The sequence below is a fragment of the Dreissena polymorpha genome, chromosome 4, assembly GCF_020536995.1.
Source record: "Dreissena polymorpha isolate Duluth1 chromosome 4, UMN_Dpol_1.0, whole genome shotgun sequence".
NCBI lineage: Eukaryota > Metazoa > Mollusca > Bivalvia > Myida > Dreissenidae > Dreissena > Dreissena polymorpha.
In genome coordinates this window covers 33,665,858-33,689,795 of record NC_068358.1, presented here as the reverse complement: position 1 = coordinate 33,689,795, position 23,938 = coordinate 33,665,858, and positions in this window count along the sequence as shown.

The window sequence follows — 23,938 nt, the reverse complement described above, 5'->3', positions numbered from 1 at the left end:
TAAAACCTTGTTAACACTCTAGAGGCCACATTTATTGTCCAATTTTGATGAAATTTATTCAGAAGATTTGTCTTAATGATATCTTGGATGAGTTTGAAAATGGTTACGTTTGCTTGAATAACATGGCCGCCAAGGGGCGGGGCATTTTTCCTTATATGGCTATATAAGGCTATAGTAAAATCTTGTTAACACTCTAGAGGCCACATTTATTTTCCGATCTTCATGAAACATGGTGAGAAGATTTGTCCCAATAATATCTTGTTATCTCAGGTAAGTGACTTTTGGCCTTTCAGGCCCTCTTGTTGGGTCGATAGGTCAAGGTCACTGTGACCTCTAAAAATAAAATTCTGACAAGCTTTCATCTATTCAAAACTGCACCTGCAGCCAAGCGTTGGCACCCATTATGCGATGCTCTTGTTAATAATATATGGAACCATTGGGCTTTTGCACCGGTTATGTGGTACTCTTGTTAATAATGTATGGAACAATTGGGCTCATAATAGTGTTATTTTCAACTTTGTTTGAAGGCATTGACCTGGAAGTGGAATGGTACGCGGAAATGGAATTCAGAAATATCTAATCCTTCATCACCATGCTGAATTATAATCATTTCTGTGGAATACTGCTATATGCATATTTCTAGTGTTTCATAGTTATGGTGTTTTCAAATATTTCACCAACGAAAAAGATTGGAATTGTTGTTGTATAAAGGTAAAAAGACACTATTGAGTCTATTTCCTGGGTAGAACCATTGATAATATAGTTTGTGTCTTCTTTTCAGACAAGATCTTGAGAACTCTCCCTCATGGCCAGTGAGGATAAATGTGAGACTGTCTAATAGCACCAATATTCCAGCACAATCTTTTTATGTCCCCCACCACTATAATGGGGGACATATTGTTTTTGCCCTGTCAGCTGGTTGGTTGGTCTGTTGGTTTGCGCCAACTTTAACATTTGCAATAACTTTTGCAATATTGAAGATAGCAACTTGATATTTAGCATGCATATGTATCTCGTGGAGCTGCACATTTTGAGTGGTGAAAGGTCAAGGTCATCCTTTAAGGTCAAAGGTCAAAAATACTAAGTCAAAGCGGCGCAGAATGGGACATAGTGTTTCTGACAAACACATTTCTTGTTTATAATCAAATATATAATAAAAGATGATTCTGTAATATTTGCTCAGTTACTTATTTTCTTGTACAGTAAGTCATATTGTAAATATCCCTACGCTTTTTGTAAAGCAAGGGTATATTGTGGTTATGTCCGCCGTCTGTCCGTCCGTCCATCCGTCCTGGCCACTATCTTCTCCTACACTATTAGCACTAGAACCTTGAAACTTACACACATGGTAGCTATGAGCATATGTGCGACTGTGCACTATTTGGAATTTTTATCTAACCCCTAGGTCAAAAGTTATGGTGGTTGGGGTGGGACCGCGTCAGAGATTTTTACGCATGTTTGTATGTTATTTTACATTAAATTCTTCATTTCTACACCAATTTACTTCAAATTGATACTGAACGCCTCTAAATACGGTCAGTCTCAACTATGCATGGCCCAATTACCAACCCTTGGGCACCCCCTGGGTCAAACATGCAGCATGGGGATACGCGTCGGCCTCTTCCACGCCATTTCTAGTTAATTTTTGCAACTGTCCCCTGCATTAGTTCAATAAAGTGTATTTCCTTTGGTATAAAAAGTATGTTTAAGTGCAAATTGAGTGTGTTTTTAGAATAATTTGAATTGAATTAATTAACCCTTAACATGGGTGTCAATTTTCTTGAGTATATCGGTAATCCGGATTTGAGCGGTCCAGGGTTGATTTTGAGATGAATGTAAATCAGACGAGTTTGTTTAAGGTGGGGCGGGGGTAGGGACAAATTCTTTTAGTGCAGGATTATTTGTGAACAAATATTGTTATAGCCTCGTTGGCATTCCGGACAATTTGGGCTCGGTACCGATTTTGACAAGTCTTTTATTTATTTATTTCTGATTGGTAAGAGGCTGGCACTGGCATGAGCAGTAACTGACAAAACCTCTTCGCTACTTTCAGAAAAACCGTACAATTCTATTAATGTTCCAAATGTCCGCCATTTGAAATTTTAAATGATCTATTAGCAAAGTAAGGCACTGCAATATCATATTTTAAAGCAATATGTCAACCAAATTGTATATTCACTATGTATTTGCTAGGTTACTGGTGACTGGTTTTCATTTTCTGCAGTCAAACGATATGCATATTTTACTTTATGTGCAAATGACGTACCGCGACATGTTTTCGGACAGTCGTTTTCAGATACCGTATAGTTCGTTGAATTTAGTTTATTTCTACATTCTTTATAACATTTGAATAGAATGACAAATACACATGCCGTGTTACGGATGGTTTGGTTGATAATATTTTGCATTGTACTCACCAGCAATTGCACCTTGAAAGACTGTAAAAAAAGAACAATAAGCTAGTGCTCGGGGGGTTCAGCCCTCTATTCCCTTTATCATGTGGCTTCAGACTCTCGGCTTACTTTTCAGGATTTCAAATTTTGGACAATTGACACCACTTAGATACGTAGGTAGATAAGCACTTAGATACATATTTTTACGCATTTGTAGTCTCTGAGAAAGTTAACTCTTTCAGTGCTGGAACCGAATTTTGAAGGCCTTTGCAAACAGTTTGATCCAGATGAGACACCACAGAACGTGGTGTCTCATCAGGATCCAAACTGTTTGCTATTCTGATAGTATTCTTTGAAAAAAATCGAAGAAAATGCTAATTTTAGAAATTCAGCACACAACATTTTAGCAGACGAAAATTTTCCTAGCATGCAACGGGTTAAATTTAATTATCTATAGGTGGAGAGATATTGTTTTGGCATTGTCTGTCTGTCCGTCCGTCGTTTGTCCGTCCGTCCGGAGCCATATCTTGAAAGTGCTTTGGCAGATTTCATTGAAACTTGGTATGAGTATATATTTGGATAAGAGGATGATAAACGTCAAATAGCATTGTACACCGTCTGTTTATAACGGTATCATGGCCCTTTGTATCTTGAAAAAAATGCTTTTTTGGGTGTCAAATATAACACTTTTGTGTCCAGAAGCATATTGGCAGGGGATATCAATTCAACGAAATTTCTTGTTTCTTATTAGATACAAATTTTAAAGGCTTCAATTTCAACCCTTATATACTGATGAGCAGCAAACAGCATAAAACCTGAACAGACTGCGAGTTACTCGCATTCTCTTCTGGTTTATGCTGTTTGCATATAGTCATTTTTTTCACTTTGCTTTTGGAAAGGGTTACACTTTTTTTTGTAAAAAAAAAGGCAGAAAAATAACAGAAAGAATACTCAAGATCTTTTAATGTGCATTTAAAACAATGTCCTATGTATACCAACCCAACATGGTTTACATGCAGTATAAATAATGACTTATGTATTTCTATTACTTCAAAATATATAGCTACCCCTACAGTTCCATATAATGTTAAATTGAACACACTAATACACTATGTGAAGTTGGAATAAGACATCAATAGTGGAATAATTTTTCAGCAATCTATAATATGTTGTTTAACATACATTGAACTACATGTATATTTAATAATGTTTGAGAAAAGTAGACACTTGCATAAACACTTGATTGTCATAAAAACTGGATGTTTAATAGGAATTTGTTGGTGTAGCTGTCTAAGCCAGCTTTTCACCTTTGAAAGTGTCCAATAAAGTCTAGGCCCGCATGAATAATTAACGAATTTGTAAAAACTACCAAAACTGCTCAAAATATAAAACATTTGATATTCAGATTTTTGACTGATTTACATTCACAGATAATTCTACTGACTTTTCTTTTTGGTGTAGGGTAACGGTGACAAAACATTTGGAATCTATGCCATGTTTGTCTGATGGAATAATTTGTAAAAAATAGTTTGTTTGGTCGCTTTGTCGACATATCAATATTTGAGGCGAAGCTTATGCTTTTGTGTGTACAGTTCTTGTAAAACAGTGTATTTACAGAATTTAAGTGAAGTATTAAGATTAGAGATTATTTTTCAAATAGGGAGTGAAAACTAATATACAGTACTTATTTTAAAAATAATCATAATTATTATGGATCTATATTTCCTCACATTAATTTAAGCAGGTGTACAGCGGCTGTGTATTTGCGCATCAGAAAGAAGGAAACTGAAAATCGACAAATGCTGAAGACTTTCATTTCAAGATGCTAAGAATAATTAAAGGTAGATTTCACCAAGGGCATATTATATTGAGCTCTGCAGGTTTTCAATGTACAGCAATAGCTATTGCTGCCATTTTGTTTATCGGTTGCAATTTAGTTCAAACACCCGAACACTTGACTGCCAAAGATGTTGACCAACTTCTTGATTATGGACACCAGTTTTATGAGCAAATTATCACGTCAACTTTCGACCAAAGAGTTTGATTCATAGGAAATGGGGAATTGCCACATGCAGTGAAACACGGTTGTGAGGTTGTTAATGTGGCATATTACACTGATGTGATTTATGGCGTTAATTCCTAGTCCTTAAAATTGGGCCAAATTCCAACAAACTGTGGAAGAGTGACAATTTCAGAAGCGTAACAACGCGGCTTTGCAATATCTTATTACCTTCTTTTAACAATAGGGCATTAATATTCATATCTTTATAAACCATCCTCATTATTAAAAAAAAATCAGATGTGCAATATTCCAGCCACCTGGCCTGACTGTAACAGGTATCTGGAGGCCCTGTTGGATGAGTTTTGTTCCCAAGGCATGGTGGCAAACGGTACTGGCTTAGTACAACTACATACAAGTTCAACTTGTAATACAAGAGATGATGGTAAAGAGTTATTGTGTGATGCAAGACATGTATTCAGCCGGAGCATATAAACCAGTGCACCTTTACTGCTTGGTAGGTTTTTATGTCCCCCGCTATAGTAGTGGGGGACATATTGTTTTTGCCCTGTCTGTTGGTCTGTTGGTCTGTCTGTCTGTTTGCGCCAACTTTAACATTTTGCAATAACTTTTGCTATATTGAAGATAGCAACTTCATATTTGGCATGCATGTGTATCTCATGAAGCTGCACATTTTGAGTGGTGAAAGGTCAAGGTCAAGGTCATCCTTCAAGGTCAGAGGTCAAATATATATGGCCAAAATCGCTCATTTTATGAATACTTTTGCAATATTGAAGATAGCAACTTGATATTGGGCATGCATGTGTATCTCATGGAGCTGCACATTTTGAGTGGTGAAAGGTCAAGGTCAAGGTCATCCTTCAAGGTCAGAGGTCAAATATATGTGGCCCAAATCGCTTATTTTATAAATACTTTTGCAATATTGAAGATAGCAACTTGATATTTGGCATGCATGTGCATCTCATGGAGCTGCACATTTTGAGTGGTGAAAGGTCAAGGTCAAGGTCATCCTTCAAGGTCAGAGGACAAATATATGTGGCCCAAATCGCTTATTTTATAAATACTTTTGCAATATTGAATATAGCAACTTGATATTTGGCATGCATGTGTATCTCATGGAGCTGCACATTTTGAGTGGTGAAAGGTCAAAGTCAAGGCCATCCTTCACAAGGTCAAGGTCATCCTTCAAAGTCAAACGTCATATAGGGGGACATTGTGTTTCACAAACGCATCTTGTTTATTGACAAGTACATGCATTTGTTAATATATAATTAAATATCATCTTAATGAAATATAATATTAACATTATTCAGGAAAGCATTTTCTTTTATGATAATAATTGTGTTGTTGCCAGTACAAGCATTGCCACATTGTTTTCGATTGTTTTCATATGTTAAGTCATTGAAACTTTTGAATATTTTTCTGTTAGGTCATCAGTTACAATGTTTTGCAACACAAAATTTGTTTTATTCTTTATACGGTTACACTGCAACGCAGATTTATCACAGTTGGTGGGGTCCAAAGATTGCGAGTTTGATATATCGGGCGCGCGATATAACTCGAGAAATGTCTAACTTAATCGTATTGCGGTTAATTTGTCAAATTTCCCCAATGTTTTCATTTTATATACGGCGCTGCTACATATTTGTATTGTAATAATTGCAAACCAATTCTACCATAAACATTATCATAACTACATAAGTATCTGTGTTTATCATAAAAACCAAAATGCAAATTATGTTTTTTATTTTTATGTACGATCGCTCGCGTATCAGCTAAAAAGAAGAATTCTTACCGTAAAACAACGTATAAAATATAATGGTGCATACGTTCAAATTTATTTTTATAAATAGTCCTAATGAAGGAACTGAAACAGGGCAACGGTAACGATACAGCGTGTTTGAATTATATTTTATTAAGAGGAAATGTCAATGCCAAATAATGCGCGAGATACCCGGTACTTTAGTTGAAATTCACAACGAAACTTTTAATGGAAATTTAATGATCTCAATGTTTTACCGGTTACGAAATTTTTATTTACAAATAAATACACCCACATCAATTTTCGCGCGCTTATCAGGACAAAGAAATTCATGACCAGTAGCGAAATTTAACGATTTATATACCAGTATTACTGCCATTATTACCTATGCAATGACACTAATTGGTTATTTCTTAAGTGCTAAAAACAACCCCAGCCATGTGCAAACAACACTGTTACTAATCGTCTGTTTCACTCTTCACTGCGTGCCATAGTAAGCCGGGAAATATAGGGCGTTAATACTAGCTAATACCCTTTTTAGCTCACCTGATTGCTCAGGTGAGCTTTTGTGACCGGTCTTTGTCCGTCGTCCGTCCACATTTGTTCGTAAACACTCTAGAGGCCACATTTATTATCCGATCTTCATGAAACTTGGGCAGAAGACTTGTCCCAATGATATCTCAATCGAGTTTGAAACTGGGTCATGCTGGGTCAAAAACTAAGTCACATGGTCAAAAAAGAAAAACCTTGTAAACACTGTAGAAGTCATGTTTCATGCCCAATATTCATGTAACTGTGTCAAAATGTTTGCCTTATTAAATGAGGTGTTGGTTGAGTTCAAAAGTGGTTCCGGTCCGTTGAAAAACATGGCGGCCAGTGGGCTGGGCAGTTTTCCTTATTTAGCTATAGAGAAACCTTGTAAACACTCAAGTCACAATTTTTGCCCAATCATCATGAAAGTTGGTCAAAATATTGGTTTCATTGATATCTCGGACGATTTTGAAAATGGTCCAGATCGGTGAAAAAATATGGCCACCAGTGGGCGGGACATTTTTCTCTATATGTATATAGTGAAAACTCTAGAAGTCACATTTTTGGCCCAATTTCATGAAAATTGGTCAGAACATTAAATTTGTTTCTTTGATACAGGAGTTTAGTTCGAAAATGGTTCCGGTCAGTTGAATAACATAGCTGCTGGGGGGGGGGGGAGGGGGTGGAGGCAGTTTTCTTATATTTATATAGTAAAAAAAGCTTGTGCACACTAGAACTCAACATTATTTGCCGAATCATCATGACACTTGGTGAAAAGATTGGTTTTATATATATCTCAGATGAGTTCGCAAATGGTCCCAATTGGTAACAAAACATGGCCGCCTCGGGGGTGGGGTAGTTTTCCTTATGTGACTAGAGAGAAACATTGTGATCGAACACTTTAGAAGTCACATTTTTGCCTTATCATCGTGAAACTTAGTCAATACATTGGTTTTATTGATTTCTCGGACAAGTTAGAAAATGGCTCAGATCGGTGAAACACACTTTTTAGCTCACCTGATTGCTCAGGTGAGGAGTTAGGATTGGTCTTTTTTCGCCGTCTGTAAACACTCTAGCATTCACATTTCTCAAGCTATTTATCAAAGTTGCTGAAAGATCCCCGTCAAGTTTGATGATGAGCAAAATCAATTAATTAATGCCATAACTATTGCCCTTAGATGTTCAAATTTACATTATATTATACAAAATCCTTGTAAACACTCTAGAGGTCACAATTTTGTTTCAGATTTTATGAATCTTGGTCATAATATTTATTTTTGTAAGCAAATTTTGATGTTTGGTAAGGGGGGTCAACTCAAAATATAGGTAACCAGGTCAAATCTTACAAAAACAAAAACACTCCATACGCCAGTGTTTTGGTTCAATAATGATAAAACTTGACCAGGATGTTTGTCTGGACAATATCTTGGTCAAGTTTGACATTTGGTAAAGATTGAATGGACCAACTCCTCTCTGGTAAGCGAACTAGGGCCATCTTGGCCCTCTTGTTTTGCTTAAGTAAGCGAATTTTCAGATTATAAAATGTCGGTTAGTTATCATGCTCATCGGATTTTTGAGAGCCATAGTTGAAGCGCAATATATTGGACAGCGGGATATACCGGACTGCGATATATCGGCATTGCAGTGTATCATTGAACCATGGAAAATGTAAGTGTTAATATATCTTGAACATTATTGTTTAGATTTTTTATGAAGCATAACTTAATGTACATTATACTTTCTTGAAGAAATGCTAGTGAAATTATTTTATTATCTTTTCTAGGTTATCTTTTTCTTTTACATTCTAATACTGGTTGGAAACTGTGTAGATCTATGATTGTCTCAATTTTATGTATGATCTGATGAAAATGACTGTTCCACAACACTATTTACTGTCTTTTCATGTAAATCTAGTCAATACTATTTCTGTGTGTTTTGTTTAAACTATTGGGTATTATTAGGATGCATGTTACATCAATTAAAAAGTTGTTTCCTATGGTTAAAATAATCAAACATTAAATCTTGTAAAATGTTGCAACTCGGCTCTGCTTGTTTATGATCATTGAGAAGTCATATAGATCTTAATTTTTAGTGCTGCTCAAACTTAGTGTCATGTCTTGTTATTCTCATTATGTTGCTAGTATATTAGACACCTAAAATTGGAGATTGCAATGGCAGTTATTTTAATCTAGTTTCCTTATTTAAATTTCCTACAGACTCACATGTACCAACACATGTTGTCACATGTAAATAAACAGACATATTTGAAACAAGTTGTATGGGTTATCTGTCCAGATTTTCGATGAGGATCAATAATCTATAAAATAATAAAAAAGACGCATTTAATTGTTTCGATAAGAAAAATGTGGTTTTAAGGTATCTTTGTCTGATTTCAGGTTCATTGCTAGTGGAAAGAACAGGGAGAGGTTCTTGCTTGAACAGTGACTGGCCCGTCAGTTGACTTGATAATAAGTGCCCAAGACACTGCCATTGCCCATGAAAATGCCAGAAGTCCATGAGATAGGAACCTCTGACCCAAACAAGTTCCTGATCCAGAGCATCTTCAAAGACGAGCTCTTATGGTACATGTCATAACTAAAGTGACATCTGCCTATACAAGCAGATGGAGAATGAATTTTGTTTAAAAAGCTTCAAAACATGTATTCACACATTTTTAGCTGGACTATTATATATGAAATATATATAGTGGAGCTATCCTACTCACCCCGGCGTGAGTGTCTGCGTAAGAGTTAGTGTTAGCGTCTGCGTTAGCGTGCAAATGTTAAAGTTTTCGTACTACCCCAAATATTTTCTTTGTCCCTTGACATATTGCTTTCATATTTTGCATACTTGTTTACCAACATGACCCCAACCTATAAACAAGAGCAGACAACTCTATCAGGCATTTTGTCATAATAATGGCCCCTTTTACACTTAAAATATGCAGCAAATGTTAAAGTTTGCGTACTACCCCAACTTTTTTCAATGTCCCTTGACATATTGCTTTCATATTTTGCATACTTGTTTACCAACATCACCCCAACCTATAAAAAAGAGAAGAAAACTCTATCAAGCATTTTGTCATAATTATTGCCCCTTTTATACTTAGAATATGCATATTATTGATAAATCTATGTTAAAGTTTGCGTACTACCCCAAATATTTCCTATATCCTTTGACATATTGCTTTTATATTTTGCATACTTGTTTACCAACATAACCCAAACCTATAAACAAGAGCAGACCACTGTATCAAGCATTTTTACATAATTATGGCCCCTTTTACACTTAGATAATTGAACATTTTGCTTAAATTGCCATATCTTCTTTATTTATGATCACATTTTATTAATACTTTGACAAAACAACACTTACCTTAATACCAAAATGGATTCCACCCTAACAATACCCCACGCCCCTACACAGAATCCCTTCCCCCCCCCCCCCCCCCCCCAACCTCCCCAGGGTTCGCATAGACCTTGAAAAGTGCTTGAAAATCAAGGTTTATCTTGAAAAGTGCTTAAAAACGATCTGGAGTGCTTAAATGTGCTTATTTTCAACCATAGCCTTGAAAAGTGCTTAGAAAGTGCTTGAATTTGGCTGGAAAAGTGCTTGAAAAACGGATAAAAATATTTAATTTCCGTGAGTCGGAAGTCGTAGTTTTTTTCACGATTTATGACAGTTCCTATCTATTCATACTGGCAGGCACTGGATCGGTACAGGTTGGTACGGGTTTTAGAATGTAAGGAAGGCAACTACTAATCTTCCGCCAATTGGTCTACTTAGGTTTTTGTTGTACGCAATATGCCATTACGGTGCTGACAAGTTGAAATATGCCAGCAAATAAGTGCATTTTTCAGAAAGGGTGGCTTTTGAAGTACCCTTGGGTCGTTGACAATGCCGATTCTAAAGTCAAAGCATATTGTAAAGAACGCAGAACAGGTATAGAGATCGACAGTATGGGGGAATCGGCGTTGAAAAGCCACCTAAAATGCAGTTTGTCTGTGAAGCAAATTCATTCGGATAACCCAGTTCATTCAGACGTACTATCAACTTGCCAATAGAGAATCACATGCCAAAAAACGTTTAATATTACCGTTAGAATTGTGGTCTTTTTGCTTTTGTGTATATATGACAAGATGTAAAAATAAATGCTATTATATCATTTTTCTGTATTATTATTTTGCTGCAGTACACTTCTGATTTTTTGCAAAATGACCAATGAAAGTATGACAATGAAAAAATATCATATGATCACAAAAACTAAAAAATAAACAGTTTATAACGCTGTCATTTAACCATATTTCAGTTTTATAAAGGTTTCATTGAAAATAAATAAACATTACCTATAATGAAATGATGTACACAAAATCACTCACTATCGCCAATAAAGGATCACTGTTTACAACATTATCTCCCCTGTCAAATCAACAGTTGGAGCATCTTTTCACAAATTTGTAAAATTGAACATTTATCCAAGGGACACACTATGCAACAATTGTTTTTGAGTTGATTATACTTTTTCATGAAATACATGATAGTGACCCCCTATTGGTGTGACCCCATATTGGTGAGTTGACTGTACTGCAAAAGACAAAAAACAAAAAAGTTGCACTTGACTGATTGTCAAATATTGAAAATAAATAAACATTACCTATAATGAAATGATGTACACAAAATCACTCACTATCGCCAATAAAGGATCACTGTTTACAACATTATCTCCCCTGTCAAATCAACAGTTGGAGCATCTTTTCACAAATTTGTAAAATTGAACATTTATCCAAGGGACACACTATGCAACAATTGTTTTTGAGTTGATTATACTTTTTCATGAAATACATGATAGTGACCCCCTATTGGTGTGACCCCATATTGGTGAGTTGACTGTACTGCAAAAGACAAAAGACAAAAAAGTTGCACTTGACTGATTGTCAAATAAATTAGATGATACTGTGAAGAAACTGCAATCTGTTTAAATGAGTGCAGACTCTCAGTCTGAACATATACAGTACACTATTGCATCTATAACAGATTTAACATGTACATGTGTACCTGCTGTAGAAAATTACTTAATAAATATAATTTTTACAAGCCTCAATTAATACATGGCATTTTATATTGCCGTTGCGAGATTCTGTACATTTATAGTTTTCTATATTTACTTCAGAAATAATTTGTATCAGATGCATAATTGTCTTTAACATTTTGCAGCAGCTATATTATTTCCACTGGAATATCTGTAATGAACATTTAGAATACATAATGATATTCTATACAAATAACAGGTTTTTTTTTGGTATGTGTAATGCCTTGGTCAATTACTATATCATAATGAAATATCTTGCTTTTGATTAAACAGTTGTTACTGTAGCAGGTTAGTGTAGATTGTTGAAATTCACATAGAATGTTAGGCAAGAAGAGACCAATTTAGCGAAACTATTGTCAGTATTGGCCACAGAATAATATACAGTTTTCAGTAGGTCGGACTAAAAAAGTGCTTGAATTTGGATTTTTTCCCTTGAAAAGTGCTTAAAAAGTGCTTGAATTTCATTGGAGAAAATCTGTATGAACCCTGCTCCCCCCCCCCCAATTTTTTTTTTAAACATCATCTAATAAATTACCCCACCCCACATTATAACCCCCTCTCACCCCCCCCCCCCACCCCCCAATTTTTTTTCTCCTTATTTTTTTTTTAAAGATCGTCTACTAAATGACCACACCCCACATTATACCCCCTCTCAACTGCCCCCCCCCCCCCCCCCCAAAAAAAAATTTTTTTTTTTTCTTCCTTTTTTCTATTTTTGAAAGATCGTCTAATAAATTATTGAATATGAACATTTTCCCCATGATGGCTTTCGTTATAATGTCAAGCATTCAAATAGTCTAGTGCGCTGTTCTCTGACAGCTCTTGTTGTTAAAAAACTTATTGAAATAGTTAATGTAGTTGACAGACAAAATTGTAACTAAATATTATGGCTGTTCATGGGAACAACCTTATAGTGTAAGCAAACACACCTTTCCATATTGAGAGGAAATCCAGGTTCAAATCCTGGTGGGGATCCCATATAAGCAGCAGCTTATGTTATGTACATATAGATTACACAAACAAATTTTATTTGTTTTCATAGTGTGTAGCTTTAATATGCATATTTAATTAAATAAGAAGTATTTATATTTTGTTTTACTCTATGTATTTGTGAAAGGGAACTATCATAAGCTTCGCACAAATATCACAACTGCAACGAACATTTGCGAGTCTGAAACGTTTTTTTTTATTTTTTATTTACCAAAACGTGAAAAAGTCCCTATAAGATGCAGAAGACGAAAAAACTTAAAACGGTATCCCAGTCCATATTGTGAAAATCAACCATTGTGTTATTTACATTTTTAGCTCACCTGAGCACAACGTTCTCAATGGTATGTTTTTGTGATAATCTTTGGTCCGTCGGCAACATTCGCCTTGTTAACACTCTAGAAGCCACATTTATTGTACGATCTTCATAACACAATTTGGCACAATGATATATTGGAGGAGTTTGAAAATGGTTCCGGTTGGTTGAAAAACATCACCGTAAGGGGGCGGGGCATTTTTCCTTATTTGGCAATAGCAAAACCTCGTTAACACTCTAAAGACCACATTATTGTCCAACCTTCATTAAACTTTGTCCTAATGATATCTTGGATGAGTTCCGGTTCCGGTCAGTTGAATAACATGGCTGCCCAGGGGGCAGTTTTCCTTATTTGGCTATAGAGAAACCTTGTAAACACTCTAGTAGTCACAATTTTTGCCCAATTTTCATGAAAGTTGGTCAAAACATTGGTTTTATTGATATCTCGGAAGAGTTCGAAAATGGTCCAAATAGGTGAAAAAACATGGCCGCCAGTGGGCGGGGCATTTTTCTCTATATGTATATTATGTGAAAACATGCGAACAATCTAGAAGTCACATTTTTGGCCCAATTTTCATGAAATTTGGTCAGAACATTGTTTCCTTGATATGTGAGTTGAGTTCGAAAATGGTTCCGGTCAGTTGAATAACATGGCTGCCGGGGAGCATGGGTGCAGATTTCTTATATTTAAATAGTAAAAAAAGCTTGTGAACACTCTAGAAGTCACATTTTTGGCCCAATTGATCATGAAACGTGGTGAAAAGATTGGTTTTATATATATCTCAGATGAGTTCGCAAATGGTCCCGATCGGTAAAAAAACATGGCTACCAGGGAGGCTGGGGCAGTTTTCCTTATGTGACTAGAGAGAAACTTTGTGATCGAACACTATAGAAGTCACATTTTTTGCCTAATCATCATGAAACTTAGTCAATACATTGGTTTTATGGATTTCTCGGACAAGTTGGAAAATGGTTCAGATCGGTGAAACACACTTTTTAGCTCACCTGATTGCACAGGTGAGGTTTTAGGATTGGTCTTTGTCCGCCCGTCCACATTTGGTTTGTAAACACTCTAGCATTCACATTTCTCAAGCATTCTTTTTCAAAGTTGCTGAAAGATCTTAGTCAAGTTTGATAATGAGCAAAATCACATAATTAATGCCATAATTATTGCCCTTAGATTGTCCAAATTTTCATAATATTATACAAAATCCTTGTAAACACTCTAGAGGTCACAATTTTGTTCAGATTTTATGAATCTTGGTCATAATATTTATTTTTGTAAGCAAAGTTTGATGCTTGGTAAGGGGGGTCCAACTCAAAATATAGGTCACCAGGTCAAATCTTACAAATACAAAAACACTCCATACGCCAGAGTTTTGGTTCAATAATGATGAAACTTGACCAGGATGTTTGTCTGGATAATATCTAGGTCAAGTTTGACGTTTGGTTTAGATTGAATGAACCGACTCCTCTCAGGTGAGTGAACTAGGGCCATCTTGGCCTTCTTGTTTCCATATATGGCTATAGTAAAAACTTGTTAACACTCTAAAAGTCACATTTATTTTCCAATCTTCATTCTATTTGGTCAGAACATTTGTTTTAATAATATCTTGAATGGGTTGGAAAATGGTTCTGGTTCTGTTGAAAAACATGGCCGCCAGGGGGGGGCATTATCCTTATATGGCAATAGTAAATCTTTGTTAACACTCTAGAGGCCATTTATTGTCCAATTTCATGAAACTTGGTCAGAAGATTTTTTCCAATTATTTCTTGGTCGAGTTTGGAAATGTTTCTGGTTGGTTGAAAAACAGTCATTTCTACCAGGGGGTGAGGCCATTTTCCTTGCATTAGCAATCAATTATTGTGTTGTTAAAGAAATCTTAACCATTCCAATCAGGTATATGCGCGTGAAATAATTTATATTTATTTATTTCCAACACCACTATACCTCTCCAAAGGGAGGTAATTCGGTCAGAAGAGAGTAACTCTCATTTTGGCGCCGACGATATTTTGAGAAGTTTTTCAGATATTGATCGGTTAGATATTCACAGTTTTTGTTTGGCGAAAGGAGAGATCGTCTCATCTGGTATCGTTGCAGGTATGCACTCACTTAATTATTGTGTTTATTATGCCAAATAAAATCTGTTCCAGATCGCACCCGCGACATGTCGTTCCGGATTTGTCTCCATGTGTAAACAAATGTAAAATGTAAATTTTTAATTGATCATAATCATAAACTTATAACAATCAAAGATTCGCTTTGCGAATAGGCTAATTTTCATCTCTGCATGCTTTTTTTAGCAAACTTAGGAAATAAAAGCATTGAATCAGTTGGAGCTTGAATAGTTCGGTCAAATGTTCTGTTCTTTCAGTTTGTCACTTTCACTTAATTAATATTTGTATGCAGTGTAACATTATATTTCAGCATATTTGGATCCAAGTTCGATTCATGAAGTTAACAAGCTCTTAATTAATATATCTACAATTATTTAATTAAATTCTGGAAGTTGTTCAAAGATATTGAGCTGTTACATACATTCGCATATTTTGAGTTCTAAACTTCTTAGAGTAATTATTTTTATATTATTTTATTATATGTTAATCTGTTGTTTTTTTTAATAGGTGTGTGTGTGTTTAACAATTCTAACAAATTGGGTTTTATCATCATTGTGTTTCTGTTTCATCTTTCAAAAGTAATTATATAATATTTACAATAGCAATTCATTGTCTATTTTTCAGCTGTTCTGGTGCTGCCACTCTAAGTTTCACCCACATACCTGGATAAGAAATCAGATTACTGGCTGCATATGTAACCGAAAGTGTTTTTCTAGTTCAATTAAACCACTAGTTCATAAATAAAATTTTATTTAAGAGGGAAATAATATTACTTTGAAAGTTTTCTTTAATACCAGGTTGTATCACATTTGTATTGGGTGGGTAGGGCAGTTGACTGTTGTACATGTTTTGGATAAAAAAATAAAAATAACCAAAAAAGGTGTTGTTTTTTTATACATTATATTCTTGTTTTGTTTTACATTATTTCAAATGTGATATTGATTCATGTTCAAGTTTGCAACTTGACAAAATCAACTTTTTATTGTCTATTTCAGGAATTTTTGGGTCCTGCCTTTGTAGGGGGGGGGGGGGTAACGTGTTTCAAACCAGAATCCAGGTTGACTTTTTTGAAAAAACTGTAAAATGACCATTTTTACACAAGGGATTTTTCAATGTTTCCGCATTCACTAACAATACTTTCGACATTGTAAGATAAACAAACCATACATATTTGGAAATGTTTTACTAATATCTATCAAAAAATGTATAATTTGTCACTGTTTTACGGCCATCTATTTACCGTCTTCTCTAAAGTTAATGAGGGTTTACCGCCATCAGTGCCAGTCTTATGTAGTCTCCAACTTTCAAGCAAGAGTGAATTTCTTCTTAACAACAATGTTTTTCCTACCACATGCACAAAGAACTAAAATGAAGTCGAGGCAAGTGACCATACAGAGAATCGTGTCTTCAAATAAATAATGTTCATGTTTTTAGAGGCTATAGCATTGAACACCAAAAGTATTTAGTATACTGTAACCTATATTGCTAAAACCTTGATAACACTCTAAAAATCACATTTATAGTTCACTCTTCATGCAACATTTGTTCTTATGATATCTTAGGCTGCACAGAACAGGTCAGTTCCTTTGCATCTCATGTGGTCAGCAAGAATTTCACACTCTGTTGGTGTTTATACCCTGTAGTTTTCTCACTGATTGTGGTCTTGTCCCCAGTGTGAGCCAAGTGAGGTATTATTGGGGAAATGACTTGATGCTCAACAGTCTTTCATAGGGTAATACACCTGTTAATAGGGACCATGCCATTAATAATCAAGTACAAGAAGTTTATCACTCATGCATGTAGAGGAATACACAAATAAAAATATATTTTTTTAGACTTATAGCAAACTGCATGAGAATATTTTACTAAATCTTCATTTTTGAAGCAACATGATATTATATTATGTTGACAGGGACTCTCATTTACATTAATAAATAAAATAAACTAGTTGTAGTGTAAAAAAGTGCTATTCATAAATCATAATAAAATGAATTAATAACAAAAAGTAATAAAAAAATGTTAATTTATGACAAACTTTTTATTATGCAAATGTATGTGGTATTTAAAAATGAATACACCCAATTTTTAACAAATCAATTAAAAGTATAAATTAATGATTTAATTTATTTTTTACCCAGTCATAATAAATTATTTGAGGAAACAATGTTTATTTATTACCTGTCATCTTATGTCTTTTTAGCCAGTACTTAAATCTGCAATAATTGTCCGTATTGCATAAATACTTTTTTGTCTCTTTCTAAACTGCACAACTAGTTAGTGTTTACATCACAAAATGTTATTTATCACGTATTACTTTTGTTTGCGAAAATTGTGTTAACACCACCCGTACATTCATTTTGTAAAGTGGTCAATAAGAGGTGAAATAATATTGGACAAGTAAACTGTTTTTGTAAACGGTCAAAGTGCACAACAAATGAAAGTTGAAAGTTGCTCTTTTCATGTAAATTTTGACAAACTTTGGTGCTAGTTCAATGATTGTCATATACAGCCTTTTAACACTAGACTGATAAATTTGTGGAAGGTAAAGAAGTAATACATGCCAAGACACTGACCGTTAAAACAAGAGACCTATCTTGTGGAGGATTTCAGAGATAGTAAATGTATCACGATTCGAGTGTATATGTCAAAACAACTTTTCAGGTCCAGTGATCCACATTTTCTTGAGTTATGGTGCCCTTTAATTTCCACGTGGGCATATTGTTATGCATGTGACAGAGTTTTGCAGAGGTATTTTTAAGTCACTCGTTAAAAAGCTTTATTGTAAGATCATCGCTGCCCTGCAGTTAAGGTGTACGAGGTTAAGATTTGCACAGAACAGATGATTCCGCGCTAGTTACATATCATCAGAGAAACCAGGTACAGAGTTTTTGAGTTATCAGAGAAAAAAAAAAAAATCCCAACGTTAATTGTAGGGGCATGACTGATGGGATCCTGCTAATGTCCTTTCGTGAGTTTATGCATAGTTACAATTGTCAATTGCTTGTAAAAATCTTGACTTTGTTAATGATAGTAAGAATTGTGATTTGTTATACCTTAATAACTATCAGGTTTTGGACACCACTTTTCTTCCCCCTCGTAGGGGTGGCATATAGCAATCACACTGTCCGTCTGTCTGTCCCTCCGGCATTTCGTTTTCTGAAGGTTTTTACACAACGCTTTCAGATATCAAACTGATTGTTGGTATGTGCGTCTTCCTTCATGACCTACTGATTAAGTTCGAAATTCATTCCAGTCCATTGATTTTGGGCAAAGTTATGGGCCTTCGACTTTACAATTTTCTCTAAAAGAGCTGCGGTGCAGCTACAAAGTGCAGAAGATGGGCATTTGCTCCACAAACGCTGGTCTTGTTCATTTATTTGTTTCGTGTCTGAAAATTAAGATTCACACAAATAATCCCAAAATGCAGTGTTCGAAAAGTTAAGAGATACACTGACAGTATATCTAATGCAATGGATGTTCCAATATTACTGTTCGTATCATCATCTATGTATTAGTAAAAATTACGGTTGAAGTTCATACTTGCATCTTATATATGGTAGGACTGGTCATCTCATACAACATTCTTTCACTCTCCCTTGACTTGAGTTGCAGTCATCAACATAGGCAGTTTAGCTATGACAGTTAAATGAACAATCACAATCTGAATGTAATGGAAAGCATAATGAACATTTACCTGTGTATGTTGGGAATATCTTGCAAGGCTGATTTGGGTCCAGATATTCTAATTTAATTTCTTGCATTTTGTTTATGATTTATTATGTTATTAATCTGTTTTTTGCTGTGTGAGTCTACCTATATGACTTGCAGATCATGATTGAGCTTTGTTCTGGTCCACTAATTTTTGACAAACACACAGGCATTGAAATTAAACATTGTCTTTACAATAGCACGTTACCAGCATTTTTTTCAGAGCACTTTCAAGTATTTACCTTTTTTTCTAAAGCCTGTAACATTATCAAATATCAATTGACTATAACTTCTTCATGAAGTTTTTAATTGGAACATAGCTGCTGAGCGACGTAAAAGTGCATAAAGGGACGTTTGATTTCACAAACACAGCTCTTATTGTCATAACTACGTTACATTCACTTAATTCTTCGCTTGTAGTGTAACCATAGCTTCAGACGGGATGATTGCAGTTGTGACCCTGGCCAATGGAGACACAAGAAAGGCACTCAATATTTTGCAGGTAACATCTAAGCCAATGTGTAATGGAAATATTACTAAACATTTAGCACAAGTTATTTAAACTTTGTAGTATTTTTATGCCCCTGGATCGAATGATCGGGGGTAAATTGTTTTTGGTCTGTCTGTCTGTCTGTCTGTCTGTCTGTCTGTCTGTCTGTCTGTCTGTCTGTCTGTCTGTCTGTCTGTCTGTCTGTCTGTCTGTCTGTCTGTCTGTCTGTTTGTCTGTCTGTTTGTCTGTCTGTCTGTTATTGTATGTGTGTGTCTGTCTGTCCCAAAACTTTATATTGGTCATAAGTTTTGCAATATTGAAGATAGCAACATGATATTTGGCATGCATTTGTATCTCATTGAGCTGCACATTTTGAGTGATGAAAGGTCAAGGTCATCCTTCAAAGTCAAAGGTCAAATATATGGCTTCAAAGCGGCGCAATAGGGGGCATTGTGTTTCTGACAAACACATCTCTTGTTTTTAATCTATTTATAAGACGTTTGGCTAATTGTAATTACTAAACTTTGAGTAGCTTTTTCCAGTATTTGTACTTCGCATGGAGAGGGGATGTTGAAGTTACTCTGTCTGCCTTTTTGTGATTTCCTCATAAAATGTTACAATTTAAGTATGTCCACATGTCGGAAGCAAATAAATTTATTCATAACCATGGGATGTATACATGTACAATACTTTTTTTTCAAGAAATATGAATGAAATAGATTCCATGAAATCATTCCCATTGATGGGTAGAAATAACTAAGAGTAATTACATTAGTGTGTATTTCACCTAAACAATCCTGAACATATAATGAATTCGAAGACAGCAAAAGGCTAAGCTCTGCAAGATATACTGACAAAAATTCATCAATATGCTCCCCAAAATAGCTCAAGTTTGTTCGCAGAAACTTCACAGGTTTGAAATCACAAGTAATACTTCTGAGTTTAGCGTTTCAAAAAACCAGCCAGTATTTTGGTACATAAGCCAGCGATTTAACCTTTTGACATTTAGCATTTCAGCGGATTAAGTTTCAAGAACTGTTTACATTATCTAATTACCCACTGGTCTAATGCAATATGCGGCCAGCGTAGATCTTTAACCCAGCCTGGGAATCTGCACAGTCTGGGCCATATGCCAGTAGCTTCTTAAGTTTTCACTTAAGTTAAGAAATTTCTTAAATAAATTTCTTAAGTTAAATTTGAAATGTCAAAAACAAAACATGAGACGCTTAGTATTTCTCTTTAAGAAATTCCTTAAAGAGTTTAAGGAAGTTAACTTAATTTTAAATATATGAGAAAAATACACAGAGTAAAGAAATTTATTAAGTTTATGAAGCTACCAGAATTTAACTTAAGTGAAATATTATGTTTAAAGAAAAAATGGCTGAGATAAGAAAAAATATTGCGCAATATATCAACTTAAGTAATTTTTTAACTTAAGAAGCTACTGGAATACGGCCCCTGGTCAGGAGCTACCCTGTCCGCTCTTGAAACCATGAAACCTTGCGTGACCTTATATAGGGCAGTGTAGTACCTGACCAGACTGTGGGATTGTGCTATGGCCACATGTGACATTATACTCATTTTTGCATCACTTGGGTGCAATAGAACCTGCTTAGAGAATGCCCTTTTCTGTTTGATGTTGCTTGTGATTTTTAGCTGCTTATAATGTACCGTCTCCATTGTTGCATATAAATAGGTCAAAGTATTGATCAGAAAACACTAGTATACTTGTTACTGGAATATTGTTACAGAATAAACGTTGTTGGGTTCCAGGATTACACAAAATAATGTTCACTGAACGTCTACAAAGAGGGGGCCAACAAACATGTTGCAAGAACAACAACGTGTTGCCAAACGTGTTTGTTATTTTGAAGATACTTCAAATTCAGAATGTGCTTTTTAGTTCCTTACTGGTGTAACATGTAGGGGCTAGGTTTACCCCAGGTCTGTCAGCATTTGTGTTTGTCTGTCTAAATATGGATCCTGCAAAAGCATGCAAGTACTGAAGCTACATTGATGAAACTTGTATAGAGGGTGATAAAGTGGAAATGCACAGTATCTAAATTTTGTGTAAGTTCAGACAAAAATGCTGTGGTTTCAGATGCTATGTTTACAGAAATAATTGAAAACTAAGATATGTATCCTGCAATAACTCAAAATGTCTATCCACTTTGTTTATGTAATTTACGTATGTGAAAAGAGGGTTATATGGAGACTATGCACGTTTTTTAAGTTTTGTCTTTGACAAGTTTGATACTCAACAAGTACGTAAGCTTGCTTGACAACAGCCAATATGTGGATACTCACTCAATCAATCCTCTATGCGCCATCTGGTGCTTGAGGGGACAGCAAGGGAGCGCCACTTTGGTCTGTCAGCTGCTGTTGCTGGTGCTGTCTGCAGAGTGAGGCCTCTGTTCTTGAGCTCTCACTCCATGGTTCGGCGCCACGTCTGTTTTGGTCGTCAAGGGTTACTTTTCCCCTGTGGAGTCCATCTCAGTGCCATCCTGGGTAGTGAGTCGGGTGGCATTCTGCAGACGTAGCCTAGCCATCTCCATCTCCTCAAAGCGATAGTCTCAGCGATACTGTTTGCGCCTGCTCTTCCACGCAGTTCCATGTTCATGATTATGTTTGGCCACAAGACTTTCATGATCCTTCGCAGGCACTTGTTTTGGAACACTTCCAGTTTGCACTTGATGGTAGCAGTGGTCTCCCAGCACTCTGACCCATATAGAAGGACACTCAGCATGTTGCTCTTGAAGACGCAGAGCATGCTAAGACTTGTGGTCCTCCACATGGGCTTCAGAATTGCGAAGGCTTGGTTGGCCTTGCTGATTCTCGTGTTGATCTCCCTTGCACAGTCTCCAGCTGTGTTGACCTTGCTGCCAAGGTAAATGAACTCGTCCACTTCTTGGAGAGGCTGGTCGATGGTAATTGGGTCCTTCACTCTGGTGTTCTTCCTCATGACCTGAGTCTTTCCAATGTTGACCCTGAGACCTATGGGGCTTGCTGACAGTGCCAACTGTTGTGTCTTCTGATATGTGGATAGAGGGCCATACATTGACTAAGCTTACTATTTGAGTAAGTTAATATGTATTCCATGATCCTGATATAACTCACTAAATACGAAGATCTTATTACCATTGACACTTAAAAAGTTTTGTTTGTTGTATTTTCAGTTGATTGCAAATGCTTTTCAGTCAGCATCTGCTGAAAAAAATGGCGGAAGTAGAGTAAGTTGTTATTTAGCTTGAGCACAAATGTCACATATCCTGTAAGCCAATTAATATGTTGTTAATTGGTTGTTTTGATCATGCATGCTCGCATGGAGACATTGCTTTGGAGTAGTATTGTGAATTGTAGGGTCAAGGCCACTTTTGCTGAACATAGAGACACTGCTCCCCTTAAACGTTAACTTTCGATGAAATTGTGTGTAGGTACATGCAGACCTAGCTAGGGATTGCATTTGGGGCAAGTAAGCTTAATGTAAAGGGCACTTTAGCTAGACAAAGAAAACTGTTTCTTCTTAAAAACTGAAGTTTGATGTAGGTATTGTAATAATAGTTTGTGTTGGTAGATTAAATGCAGACCAAGCTTAGATTACAAATGGGGGCCAGGCAGTTTAATGTCAAGATTATTGTAATTAAAATGGAAAAATGGTTTCTGCTTTATTAGTTAGGTAAAGGCCAAGATGTATATTACTAACAATATAAAACTAATGTGTTTATTAAACTCACATGCAGTCCATCTTGTGGATTGCACATATAGTAAAATGAGTAACAATTAATTAATAATGGTATTGTAGCTTTCCTATTTTTCTTGAATCTAATAATTGCACTTGAGGTGTCAATTGTTCAATTGTTTGAATGGTCAAACTGTTTTAACTATAACATTTTGATCTTGGGAAATTAATATTATTGTTTGAAGCCATTAACCAGCAGCTGAAGATTCATTTATTAACCAATGTAAAATGGATGTATGTTTAGCTAATCAGCCAATGTGAAGTGAATGTGTGTTACATTTGATAGTGGTTTAACAGTTGTTTCTGATACTCATCAATATTGAACATATGTTACTTAATAGCATCGAGTCATAGAGGAAACCTGTAAGGCCATAACAAAACTAACATGGACATCACCAGACGGCAGGACCCAGAACCAGATCGACCACATCATCATCAACGGTCGGTGGAGGCACTCTCTGCAGGACGTGTGTGTGATGAGACATGCAGACATCGGCAGCGACCATAGTCTTCTGGTGGCCAAGGTGACTTTAAAGCTAAGGAAAGCCAAGACGGGAGACAACAAGAACCAACGCTATGATGTCGTCAAGTTGAAAGACCCAAAAGTGAAAGAAGGGTTTAGGTTAACCTTCAGGAATAGATTTAGTATTTTGGAAGATTAGGCAGCACTGACCTTCGAAGGCTTCAACAGAGTAATGAAAGAGACAGGAGAGGAAGTTCTGGTCTTCAGAAAGAGCAAGAAGACAGAATGGATCTTAGAAGAAACGTGGTCTCATATATAAGAA